The 12611-nt window shown below is 38.9% G+C and overlaps 1 protein-coding gene across 28 annotated transcripts in view; it reads right to left on the bottom strand.

Moving 5' to 3' along the window:
- Positions 1-8165, bottom strand: part of LOC106880490 (protein hu-li tai shao) — a 139480-nt gene extending 131315 nt beyond the window's left edge. For all 28 annotated transcript variants that reach the window (XM_014930438.3, XM_089362818.1, XM_089362819.1 and 25 more), the window contains exon 1: positions 8070-8165. The gene's annotated coding sequence lies outside the window, so the exon portion shown is untranslated. The remainder of the gene's footprint in view (positions 1-8069) is intronic.
- Positions 8166-12611: the final 4446 nt, after the last annotated feature.

The raw sequence follows: 12611 nt of genomic DNA, 5'->3' as shown, positions 1-12611 counted from the left end.
CAAAGATGAAGGGACCCCATACAATATGAAGTAGATCTTAGAAAAGCTGGAACCTTACATCAATGGGAGTGCACACTGCAAGCTAGAATACTCAAAAACTCCCTAAAGCCTGAGTCACTGAATACTCACCAAGAAACCTTCTCAACATGCATCCCTTTCAAGCACTACCTGTTGCAAGCATATGGCTGTGTGGTTAAGAAGTTCCAGGAGAAAATAGTGAAGTAGGGATGAGTGTCAGTAATAATTGAGAAAGAGGGATACGGGCAGTGTTGGGAAAGGGTTTTGAAGTGTTGTGGGAAGAGGACAGTGAATAAAACAGAAGGAAAAGGTGGGAGTGGATGGGACAAGAACCTTCCAACCATTCCGCCACCCCTTGTTAGTGTACCCCAAGTCATCAGTTGTCATGGTTACTTGTGATTTCTATCTGGACATCAGTCTTCCTCATACACATGTATCTGTATAGGTCATATCTGTGTGTGTGTGCATGCAATAAGATCAGTGTTGCCATGTTTGCATAGATGAAAAGGGTTTCCTCCACCTCTGTGAGCGTGTGTGTCTCTCTCTCTCCAGCACTTCATCCTACATCTTCCATCCACTCCAGTTGATCAGTACTTCTTTATCCAGCCATCTTCATCCATAAGCATCACACACTCGTGCCAACAAAATCTACTTCTCTCTTGTCCACAGCATCTCATCCCTTACATGCCCAGGGCTTTTTTCTCATTCATGCACACTGACACTGCACATCCAACAGAGCACGTTCACTTCAGCTCATTGCAATCATAACCCATATTTCACTACAATGTTAAAATGGGTTGTTTGTACACCGGCATCATACAATCTGCTTTTCACTCACTGACGGAAACCTCTTGTCACAGAGGTAGTAATGCTCCCTTTGTCCAGCCCATTCTACTTCCACACCAAGAACTTCTTCTCTAACCCTAACAGATTCAGCTATAAGAAGGGGGTCATCATCAGCACGGACATCTAATTTTAAACTTTTCTGTTCTGGCTTAGAGATCTATGATGAAAAGAAAGAGATGGAGAACGCTAGTGAGCTCCTAGCCGCACACTAAATTCACAGCTGACTCTCCCACCTAGCTGACAGACAATATCTCTGCACATGGCTTATAAGCTGTCACAAGCCATTTACCAGCTTGCTTCCTCACTGACCTTCAGATCACAGAGCGACATCAAAAGCCTTCTCGAGGTGGAGTACAGTGATGTACTCTTAGTTAAGTACTTCTCTTGCAGGTGCCTCCTTCAGATGGCATCAGCAGTACTTCATCCTGGCACAAAACTGAATTGCACCTTGTCTCGGCTCTCTTCCTAATCAATTAAACTAGAACTCTTTGATACCCTTGTACTTACTCTCACTCTCTCGGGCAGCTCATTCATCTTTGTAACAGTTTGATGCAGCTATGCCAGTCACTGGATATGATGCCTTCCTGTTACAACCCGATTGACTATATGCATGACTAGTTTCTATCCTACAACACCAGATACTTTAAGCCTGTCAACAGTAATTCCTAGTGGACCAGGAGCTTTTTCTGACCATGCTACTGTCTACAAACGAGTGTATGTGTGTATTTATTATACACGCACACTACTTCCTTCTTTACAGACTACACCATTACTTTTGTTTTACCTTAGAAATGTAAAAATGTGAAGGTCTGTCCAACTGCAATATGACATTCAAATTCCATGCAGTTTCAAGTACCTATTGGTAGTTCACACATCCCTTCCTCACCACTGCTTAAACCCGTCGTTCTTCTGTATTTCCCCTAATTTACCCCATACACAAATATGCTACGAAAAATGGTAGTTTTGTATATATAACATTAATTTAAATCAATGTAAATCTACCAAAAAAAAAGTGCAAATAGTATAATTTCTTAGGCTAAAAATGAATTTTCTCACAGATTCACCCCAGGTTATAAACATTGTGGGTCTACAGCTAGCTAAATCCTTGCTGAGAAATAGAATGCATCTCATGCAGCAATTTCTGTATTTAGCAGTGAATATGGGGCGGCAAGCTGTGTCAACCATGTGCTTCTAAAGTATTACATTAACACACACACGCAGACATGTAATATCGGGAGCCATGTGTTTCCGTCGCCTAAACACACAGGTAAGTATGTCAATCCAAGGTTGAGCTGAAGATACGTTACATAAAAATATTCATTCACTATATGTTTGTTTGTTTTTTTATATATATTAATAATCGGCTAAAGTTACGGAGTGACTCAAGGCCCGAAAGTTTCGTGCGTTGGCACTTATCTTGTTTGCACCACGAAACCCATTTACTAATATCTATCTACATTCTCTCTCTCACACAACGACAAAGTGGAGCCAATACGTGTATCGACGATGAGTTTGGTGTTCCATCTGCAGTAGTCGTCGTCCGGTTGACACTCGTCGGCGAATCAACTTTGCTATAAAATCCGGTAATCCGTAAAAATTTAGCTAAAATCCCTCGTCCCAGCCACTCCTTCCTTAACTTCAAGATTTCAATGAATTAAGGTTTTTTTAACGAACTTATTTCGGATAAGAACATGTCAGACCCTGCTCAGTCGGCACTGCGACATAGTTTCAATTCGTAGCTAAAACTGATTTCCTTCATTGAATTATAAAATGCACGTCAGAACATTCCATTACCCTAAGTGCAACCAACTATTACGGTTTAAGGCCGCACCGCGAGCGAATGACTCAGTGTTTTCTGCTGCAGTGACGGCGACATATTTAATGTAATATCGGTTAGATGACTGGATTATCAAACAGAGGAGCAGCAACAGAGATAGAAACTATTTAAAATCATCGGCAGTAGTTGTAATAAATTCAAAATGACTTAATTAAAAGGTACTAAACTAATGGTGGGGAGGGTTACGAGGTTGAAAAAAAAAACAAATTGGAGAAATAAGTAAATTAGCTAAATAATATCCAGGGTGTTTTAAAACGTTTTAAAGATGGCAAGGGATTCTTGCTCAAACAATCATAACTGAAAATTATATTAGGAGGGGAAATAGAAAATTGTAACCTTCAGGCTTTAGATATATATTAATGACATTAGCAAAGTAACATAATTTCAACAGAGAATCGAAAGGTAAAATACGACTCCGATAGGATTTGAAATTAAAATTATGAAGGGCCGAAATGGCAGGTTTTTAAGGGAAACAATAATGAATCTGGATAAAAAGGAGATGAGTAAATTGAAACGACCGTGTTTGAACGACTTCATTAGGTATAGTAGTGAAAGGCAATCAGACCGCAATAAATTGGACTTGAAAAACAGAGGAAGACACCAAAGTTCGAATGGTGTAAGTTATGCAATTCAGCGCCAGGTAAAAAGTCAGGTGTACGTGAATAGATTATGATAAACTATAAATGTACAAGATAAGAGGGTCGAACAACATGAGTCAGTGAAGAGGTGAAAAACATATCTCTCTTTCCTTCGCACTCTCTCCATATATATATATTAAGCTGTAATGCTATAAAAATGACTGAAGGGCCGACATTTTGTTCGTTGCGATGTGTGTGTATTTAGGGGAAGACGACCAGCCAAGTGGCTAAAATTAAACCGTTATACCAACTGATATCATTGTCTGAGAGAGAGACAGAGCAACAATTGAGGTTGAAGTACCTTTGTCTCCGTATGGAAGAGAGTAGATATCAGTTCTATTAATGCGATAAGTTCCTTTTCACAGGACGAATTTAATTAATACTGTAACACCACCAAAAGCAAGAATTCTCTACCTGGATTCACCTTCCTATATACACTAATACTTGGGGGGGGATGCTTAAATGTCAAATTCTTATTTCTCGTCTGCAATTGTGTAAGAATTAAATGAATGAGCGTGAGGGGGAGCTATGTTTTGTATTCAGTTTCTTGCCATCTCTTCACAGAATGTCATCCGAATTTCAGTGATGTCCAGTCGAAGGGAACCGCCAACAGCTTCAACCACACCAGTCCCGACTCAGTGGAGGACATTTAGTGAAATTCCTGTCGAGGTGAACATCTAAAGAGATCAACAGTTGATTGTGGCCACCATATCATTTCTCCCCCAAGTTCCAGTAATTTTGGCGAACATATGTAATGTCGACTAAACTAATTTCAGTGGTAAGTTCATTTATCTTTTCGAGGAAGATAAGTCATCTTCGGTCGAAATGAGGATTTATTTGGCCTGTAGGGTGGATTGCTCCCATAGCCTTCATTCAGAAACCGAGGATATCGACAAGGTCTGATGTTCTTAAATTAAAAATTGACGGCTGAAGAGGAAACCGGGAGGGGATTCTCGTATGACATACGACGATATGGGGAAGGACGGGAAATGTGCAATTCGTGTTTTATGCACACATGGTGTAAGATATCTTGATCGTCTATATTACATAAAACGAGCGGCAAAGATCCGGTTGACGACGACCAAGTTATAACAGAGATAGTACACTACAAAAGCAGCAGGTGAATAGAAAGTCTGAAGTGGAGGTGTAAGAAAATAAGCAATTAGGACACGTTTGTAGTCTAGGTCAACGTAGCCTTTGGTGGCTTTGGAGGAGTCGAGTGAACAACATTAGTAGGTTGGTGCACAGCCCAGGCTACCAGCTTCGCTATTTAATGATATATGAAAGCTAATATAAATGTCTCGTTATATCTATTTGTCTGAGATTTTTTTTTAATTCTCAAGACACAAATTACCGTTTAAAAGTACATACATTAGGTCGTCGGTGGAAATCTAAATTGATCTCAAAATATTGAAGATATTTTATCGATCTATCGAATGGTGACCAGCATCACGTTTGATATGAACAATTTCTCAAAGATATTCGAATCTATGGCTAAATTCATGTCTACGATTAGGTAAAAATCATTTAGGAATACCTGAGCAGACAACAGATGAAAAGGGAGTTATGAAAAAGAATTTAAAGAATTAAAACAGAGAGGAGGGAAATATCGTAGAATGGTACAAGGTGAATATTATCATCATTACCTCTCACACCACAAAAAACAAAAAACCTATAAATGTCGTCAAGCTCAACAGAAGAATGGTATCTATTATAATAATAATTACAATAATAATGATTTCTTTATCATTTTATTAAATAATCTCCATGTCGCGCACATACTGTTGTGATGTATATATGCCTGTATATTTGTACCCCAGTGTCATTTCGATGGCATGAGCAGCTCTCTCTCTCTCAATAATGGGTTTCAAATTTTGCCACAAGGGCAGCCATTTTGGCGAGGAGATTAGGGGATCACATCGACCCCCAACGTTTCACAGGTACTAAATTTATCGACCCCCCGAAAGGTTGAAAGGCAAATAATAGGAGAGTAGAAGACAGTAGTAAGAGGATAGTTTAACCCCAGGTCAAAACTAAACCAGCAGGAGCTATGATCAATAACACTGAAACCGTAATCATCCTTTAGTTTATTCAGATATTACCTTTGAGGCTGTCCTCAAATCCTACCTTTACAGTAAGGTAAGATTTGAAAAAGATTTGGTTGCTATTTTTAGCAAGTTGGATGTCCCTGTAGAGACACTACAATTTTACTAATGTCTCGGGAATGTGAATCCTTCAGATAAATTATCCATTAACATTATCGGGGTCGTTGCATTAAATATTACAGGATATCTTTCGTTAATATTTCCCTGTTGTCAATCAAGACCCTCTTTAGATCTAGAATTTATAAATAAATTGTATTTTAATTCTTGAAGACTAAATAAAATATGCGAGACAAGAGGGGGGCGAGATGTTTCAATGGAATTTGGTGAGATTGTAAGTTGTGACAGATGGTTTTAAAGATGGTAAGGCTGAAGAGAGAGAGGGAAAGTGTCAACGAAGGATGGCAAGAATTTGGTGCAGCAGGAGGCAAAGTAAAGAGCAGCAATTTTTCTTCCTTCGTGCTCAGACTTCATCTCTCGGAGAAATGAAGACGGCATGTGTGTGTGTGTGTATATATATATATATATAGATAGATAGATAGATGATATATATAAAACATGAATGTATGTATGAGAGAGGAGGGAGAAGAGGATGCAGACAGGTTGATAGTTATAGATAGCGGCCTCTATTATAAGACTGCTGGATTCATAAACTATTTATAGGAATCGATAGATGGATGGATGGACAGTGTATGTGTGTACCATAAAAAAAGAGTAAATTTCATATTTTAATATAGTGACTGCATACATATTTACACACACATACATATATGTACATACATACATACACACCGAACAGTGGGGGGGGCATGCGCACGCATGTGTATATGAATCTACACACTGGAGTTAAGAGGGCGACGATGCGTGAAATAAGTATGTAGAGGTGTATATAGGGAAGGGGAAGGTAGTGCGATTAGTTAATGAACAACCGTGTGTCTACCTCCATCACATTTACATATATATATATATATATATATATACATATATACACATATATGTGGATATATATATTAGAAGGCAGATGTAGAGAGGTGTGTGTAATGGCGATAGAGTGGGACGTGGAAGAGGGTCGCCATGGAATGAATGTCGAGGGAGAGGCATGTCCTCCCACCAAATAAAGTTCAGTTTCAAAAAGGTCGCGACAGTTATGGGTTAATATCTTAATGAATCCTTATTTTCGCTTGCCGAATGAGCAGAGGCGATGGCCGGCCCCAGGAGGGCAGAAAAGGTGCAATTGTAGGTGGATGAGGTGAAGAAGTTTATGGCTTGAGAAGGGAATTTATAAAGTTTACAATTATGGATGGGTGGGGGAGAGTTTATAAAGGGAAAAGTTAGGGAAATGTAGGAAAACGATCAACCTGAGTCAGATTGCTGTGTTATGAAGGCAGCAGTTTTTGGCAGCGCAAGAATATGTTGAGATAGCAACAGGAGAGAATGAAGGGCATTTGAGGAATTGGTGGATTTAGAAAATAAGGGAAGTTTCTCAATCAGAACCGATTAAAATCGTTGAGAGGATTAATGGAACAATATGTAGAGTAAGAAACACCTGGTAAAAGAGAAAAGACGATAGGCAGACATAGAAAATATTTCTGTACAAGCTGCGGTATACATTAATATATTCAGAGAAAAAGCATAGAAAGCAATGAGTGAAGGTGTGAGTGAATGTCTGAGTGTGAGTGAAGATCGAAGAGTTGGGAGAAGATATAATACGTGTGTGTGTGTTAAACGGAATATGGAGAGCAGACAGAGGGGAAGTCTAGAAACCAACAGATGACAGCGGTTTTGAGAGGGTGGATAATGGTAGAAATCGGGTAGAAAGGTGAATAACACAAACGGGACCCTCCTTTATTTATACAATGTTATCCATATTCATTGCATTCGGTAAAGTTGTTTGATTATTGATGCCCTGCCCTGTTTGAGCGACCGAAGGGTTACAAGTGTCTATATGCATTATTTCGAAGTACATTAAGTATGTGTCAAATATATGTGTGTGTGTGTGAGTGTGTGCTCAGGCTTACCTTAGTGATTGAGGGAGATCGGAGATAAGAAAGTGAGAGAGAGAGAGGAGGAGGAGGGAGTTAAGGTGTTAGAGAGAAATGTATGAAAAAAGAGGGGGAACGGTATGAAAGTGAGAGGAAAAGGGAGAGACTAAGACAAGTGAGAGAGAGTGGAGTGATTGCGCAAAAAAGAAGCAGTGAGAAAGAGAGATGGGTGGAGTTGAAGGAAATCTAGGAAGAATGCTAGGATAAGGTTGAGAGGGGGATTAAGGAGAGAGGGTGTGTAGAGAAAGGCAGATAGATTTAAAGGAGGGAGGAAAGGAAAGTGATCGAAAGAGAGTGAGGAAAGGAATGCAAGGAGAATCAAGAGCAATGAGTGTAAGATTGCACTCTGAAAAAGGAAAAGACGAAGTAAAGTGAAATAAAACCATTTGAAGCAAAACTAAAGCAAAGAGATGAAATAAACTGCAAATCTTTTAACAATTTAGGAAAAATGCCTGAAAGCAATTTTCTTGTTTTTTTTGTTTTCAAATAAGGGATCAACAAACGTGAAAAATACTAAGAAGTATCCGAGATGAGATTTTATGGTTTTAAAGCTGCATAAACCGGGAAAACCAAGAAGACGACTTACCAAGCAGTCTAACTGTTCCTTGGCCTGGCGCACACCACCGTATCCTCTAAAAAGTGGAGACACACACTCACTCCCTCACTGACAGCCGCCTAATGTGACCCACATCCAAAGTGCGGCGCCGGGCATACATTAACATATGCAAATGAAGCCATGGCGCCGCTCCTTGTCTTTCGCCACCATTGAGAGTGCTACAACTGCTGCTGCTGCTGTTGCTTCACTCGCCTAGCCGCCGCCCCACTATGCAAACGGAGGAGGCGGAGGTGGAGGCAGTTACACCCTCCCCGCTCTCTTTAAAGTTAACTTTACCTCTTCTTTGTCTGTACTTTCTCTTCCTCTCCCTCTTTTCCCTAGTCGTCTACAATACACTCCTCTCTCTCTCTCTCTTTCACATACTCTCCCCTCTTCCTCTATAACGCTAGTTTATAGCCTTATCTCTTTCTTTCTTTATCTCTCTCTTCTATTTTCTAAATTATTATAGATTTTCTCTTTTTATCCCAGTCTCCAGACATTGCTCTCTATATTTCTCCATGTTGTTTCTCTGTAGTTTTACTCTTCTTCCTTCTCTCTTTCTCTCCAACCAACTCCATTTTTCCTGTCTCGCTATTTCTCTCTCTCTCTCCCTATCTTTCTATTTATCTATCTATCTTTTTTCTACCCTATCATGCACTTTTTCTCTCTGTTTTTTTTTTTATCACACTTCCTCTCTTTTTCTTTCTGTCTCTCTATTAGTCATTCTCTCTCTTCTTTCTTGTATCTGTTTATCTCTTTTCCTGCTCCCTATCTTATTCTTTCTTTATCTCTTGCTCTCTCTCTCTCTATCTCTCTCTCTCTCTCTCTCTCTCTCTCTCTCTCTCTCTCAAACCTTTTAAAACCCAGAACAGCTGACCACACCCAAATATTTCTTGTCTGCAAAATCTCTCGGAAAATCTGGCTGTCAGACAGCTCAGTCCAAAACGAAGCTATTAGTCACGTTATGATAAAGAGCTGCAGCAAGTTGTGTCATTATGATGAGTGAGAAGCAAAAGGTCGCTGGTTCATATCTCGTCACCAACCTTCTGGCCTCGTGGAGTTGTGTTAGTATGACATGTCAGTCAGATGTGACCTTTTTCTGGAATTATTTGAATGACATACTCCTAAGCAAAAGGATGACAGTTCAAATGCTATCACCAAAACACTCAACTCCCTAAAATACCAATCTATCTAGCTGTATATCAACATCAGAAGTAGAAATTCACTCCCATGCACAGACCATGGTGTCTAAAAAATATGTTTCATGAGCTTAGTTCTCTGAGAAAATGGACTCTGATGTTCTTATCCTGTCCACCCTTACCTTCCAAAATAGATTTTCTTTTCAATGAGAATTGGTAAAGTTGCTAAAGCTTTGAGCACAGTATTTATTCTGATCATCTGCGTTCTAAGTTCAAATCCTACCAAGGTTAGCTTCACCTTTCATCTTTTCAGGTTCAATAAAAGGACAAATCCAAGATGGTCTGTTGGTGGAACTCTTTGACCAGATGTCTTGTGATACTTGTTTGACTTTTGAATTCTGAGTACAAATCCTGCTATCAGTGCCAACTTAAGGTACTGGGCAGTCGCCTGGAGGCTTCAAGGATCTAAGTGCCCCGTTCTAATCTATATATTACTATCAACAGATAAATACTATAGGGATCCAGGGCATTGATTTACTTGGGGCCTGTAATGACTATGCTGTCTACTTAAGTGGTAGGGTTAACCTGTATCCCAATTTTACTCCCCACCACATTCTAACTAGGTCACCTGTAGAGGAGTTCACTCTATTGCAAGTATCTGGAACAGTTTTCTGGGAGGATGATACTCCCTCCCTTCTCATTCCCTCTATTCTTGAAGACTCTGTGAAAGGTCTTAGGAACTACCTTCTCTTCTGACTAAAAGATTTTAAAATGTTTTGTCTTCAATCAGTGAGAATGAAATGGCCAAATGAATAGGACATGGGGAAAATCAGCAAAAAGGTTATTTCTTGCAGTGTGTCTCTAGCCATGATGTTCTTAACTAGCTCAGTTCACTCAGCTGTAAGTTGATACCACAATGTGGGAACAACTCTGCAGAGTAAGCTATGTTAGCACTACGAAACTGATGTTTGTAGCACCAAAATCAAGTTAATCTGTGGCTTCTGCCAGAGCCTGGTGTAGCCATCTGGTTCACCAGTTTTCAGTCAATCATCCAACCCATGCTAGCATGGAAAGCAGACGTTAAACGATGATGATGATGATGATTACAAGTGAAAAAAATATTCAATGATTTCCAGATTCACCATCATCAATCAACCGGCCACCATCAGCAGCAAATGTAATGCTGTACATGTTGTTGCTCTGGAATTTCTTTCATTAGTTCTCACTCTTAGCTGCCAGGATTAATTCTATTTTTAATCAACTCCGAAAGATTAAAGGCAAAGTTGATCTTGGCGGCATATGGAGCCCAGAGAGTAGGAAAAATACCACAAGTCATTCTTTCTAAGGCCATGTTTGCTCATGGCTTAACTAAAACAGTCCAGAAATATAATGACACACCCGTAGTCATGAAATCCTAGTCATTGAATAAGAACCAATGAAATTGAGCAAATCAATTCCACTAACTTTACAAAATGCATAGCTGTCTGCTGGTGTTAAAAATCACTTCTTGAAGCAGCAGTGCAATATCATATCCATTTTGGCCTATATTTATGAAATGTAAAATGGTTATAAAAAGGAAAGACATGAGTTGAAGTTAGCAAAAGGCTCCCTTAGCAGTGAATATATCACCAGGGTAACAGAACTTTATCTTCTAATTCAAGTGCAACAATGATCTATCAGTTTTAGAGCTGTTGTGTGCCTAAATAAGAAGTGACGAAATAATGGTTCTACCTCACCGACCAACTGGTCAGATTTAGTATAAAAGGTTGAGGAGAAATAGAGTGACTGCTTGGTACAAAGAAAGAGAACAGGTAGAAAAAGAAAGCAGGTAAACAAAAAAAGGACATGGTAACAAAGGTAGTACTGTTATTGTTGACTTTTGGCCCAATGTTAAGTGACCTAACATAACACTTGACCAGTGTTACTGACACTTCATTATCATTGATTTACAAGAAAACTGTTTCCCATGCAACTGTCCACCAATTTGTTTGACCACATCTTTACTCATTTCGCCAATGCATCCCTATATTAATGATATGTCCATAGGCAGGGATCGGACAATTTTATATGAACACTGCTTCATAACAACTGAAATTACTCCATAAGCAAGCAAAATTAAAGTTTCATCATCATTATTATATATATATAGTGGTTAGAGTGTTGAGCTTACGATCGTAAGGTTGTGAGTTCGAATCCCAGACCAGGCTGCATGTTGTGTTCTTGAGCAAGACACTTTCTTTCCCGTTGCTCCAGTTCACTCAGCTGTAGAAATGAGTTGTGACGTCACAGGTGCCAAGCTGTATCGGCCCCTTTGCCTTTCCCTTGGAGAAGGGAGGCCAGTATGCATGGGTGACTGCTGGTCTTCCATAAACAACCTTGTCCGGACTTGTGCCTGTGAGGGTAACTTTCTAGGTGCAATCCCATGGTCAGTCATGACCGAAGGGGGTCTGGGGGTCTCAGCTCATATATATACATGTATATATATATATATATATATATATATATATGTATATATATATATATGTGTGTGTGTGTGTGTATGTATGTATGCATGTATGTCTCTCTCTCTATCATTCTCTTTCTATAAATATAATATAATATATCAGATTATGATGGAGATCTAACATTATGGAAGAATCCATCCCAGGAGATAACAAATGGAATGAATTTTACTTCATAGTTTTACACACTTAAAACATTTACCAAATTTTATCTCAAGCTGCATCGTATGTGTCTGACTGTTTTTTTCCCCCTCTATCAACTTTTAACTTCTTTTTCTGTTATACATATTTTTCTTTCTATATGTAAATCTGTATACATACACACATGTTCATATGTACTCACATACATACACACATTTTTATATGAAACAGAGAGAGAGAGAGAGAGAGAGAGAGAGAGAGAGCCACTATGTGAGGTTATATGTGTATTTCAAGTTTAGACACTACACTAAACTCTTGTGTGAATGCACCAGTTGCTTATTCCTGAAACTGAATGGTGAAATAAAACATTGAAATCACTTGATATTATGGAAGACAATAGAAATGAAATGTGCCAGGATGAAGAGAGGGTCAGCCACTGACCATGTCTAGTGTTGCATTCTTTTGTTCTTTGGGTGTTACTAAATACCTTAAATACTATTGTTTTTAAGTGCCTCTCTTCTATTTTAGTAGAAGTAAATAGATAGCATCTAATTGAGATAAACTATTACAATGTTTTAATATTGATGTTGTTGTAATTAGCAGAAAGAATGACACAAGGATCATGACAAGGACATTGTTTTCTTCTGGTTGTTAAATGAAACCCAAATGAAATAAAAACCACACAATTCTTTAAGTTTGTAACTGGTTTTGTCTGCTTTCATGGAATACAATATATTGTAACTTTATTCCAT

The sequence above is a fragment of the Octopus bimaculoides genome, chromosome 14, assembly GCF_046866305.1.
Source record: "Octopus bimaculoides isolate indiv1 chromosome 14, ASM4686630v1, whole genome shotgun sequence".
In the NCBI taxonomy this organism is placed as follows: Eukaryota; Metazoa; Mollusca; class Cephalopoda; order Octopoda; family Octopodidae; genus Octopus; species Octopus bimaculoides.
Note: the sequence above shows the minus strand (reverse complement) of the source record. Positions and strands in the feature narration are given on the sequence as shown.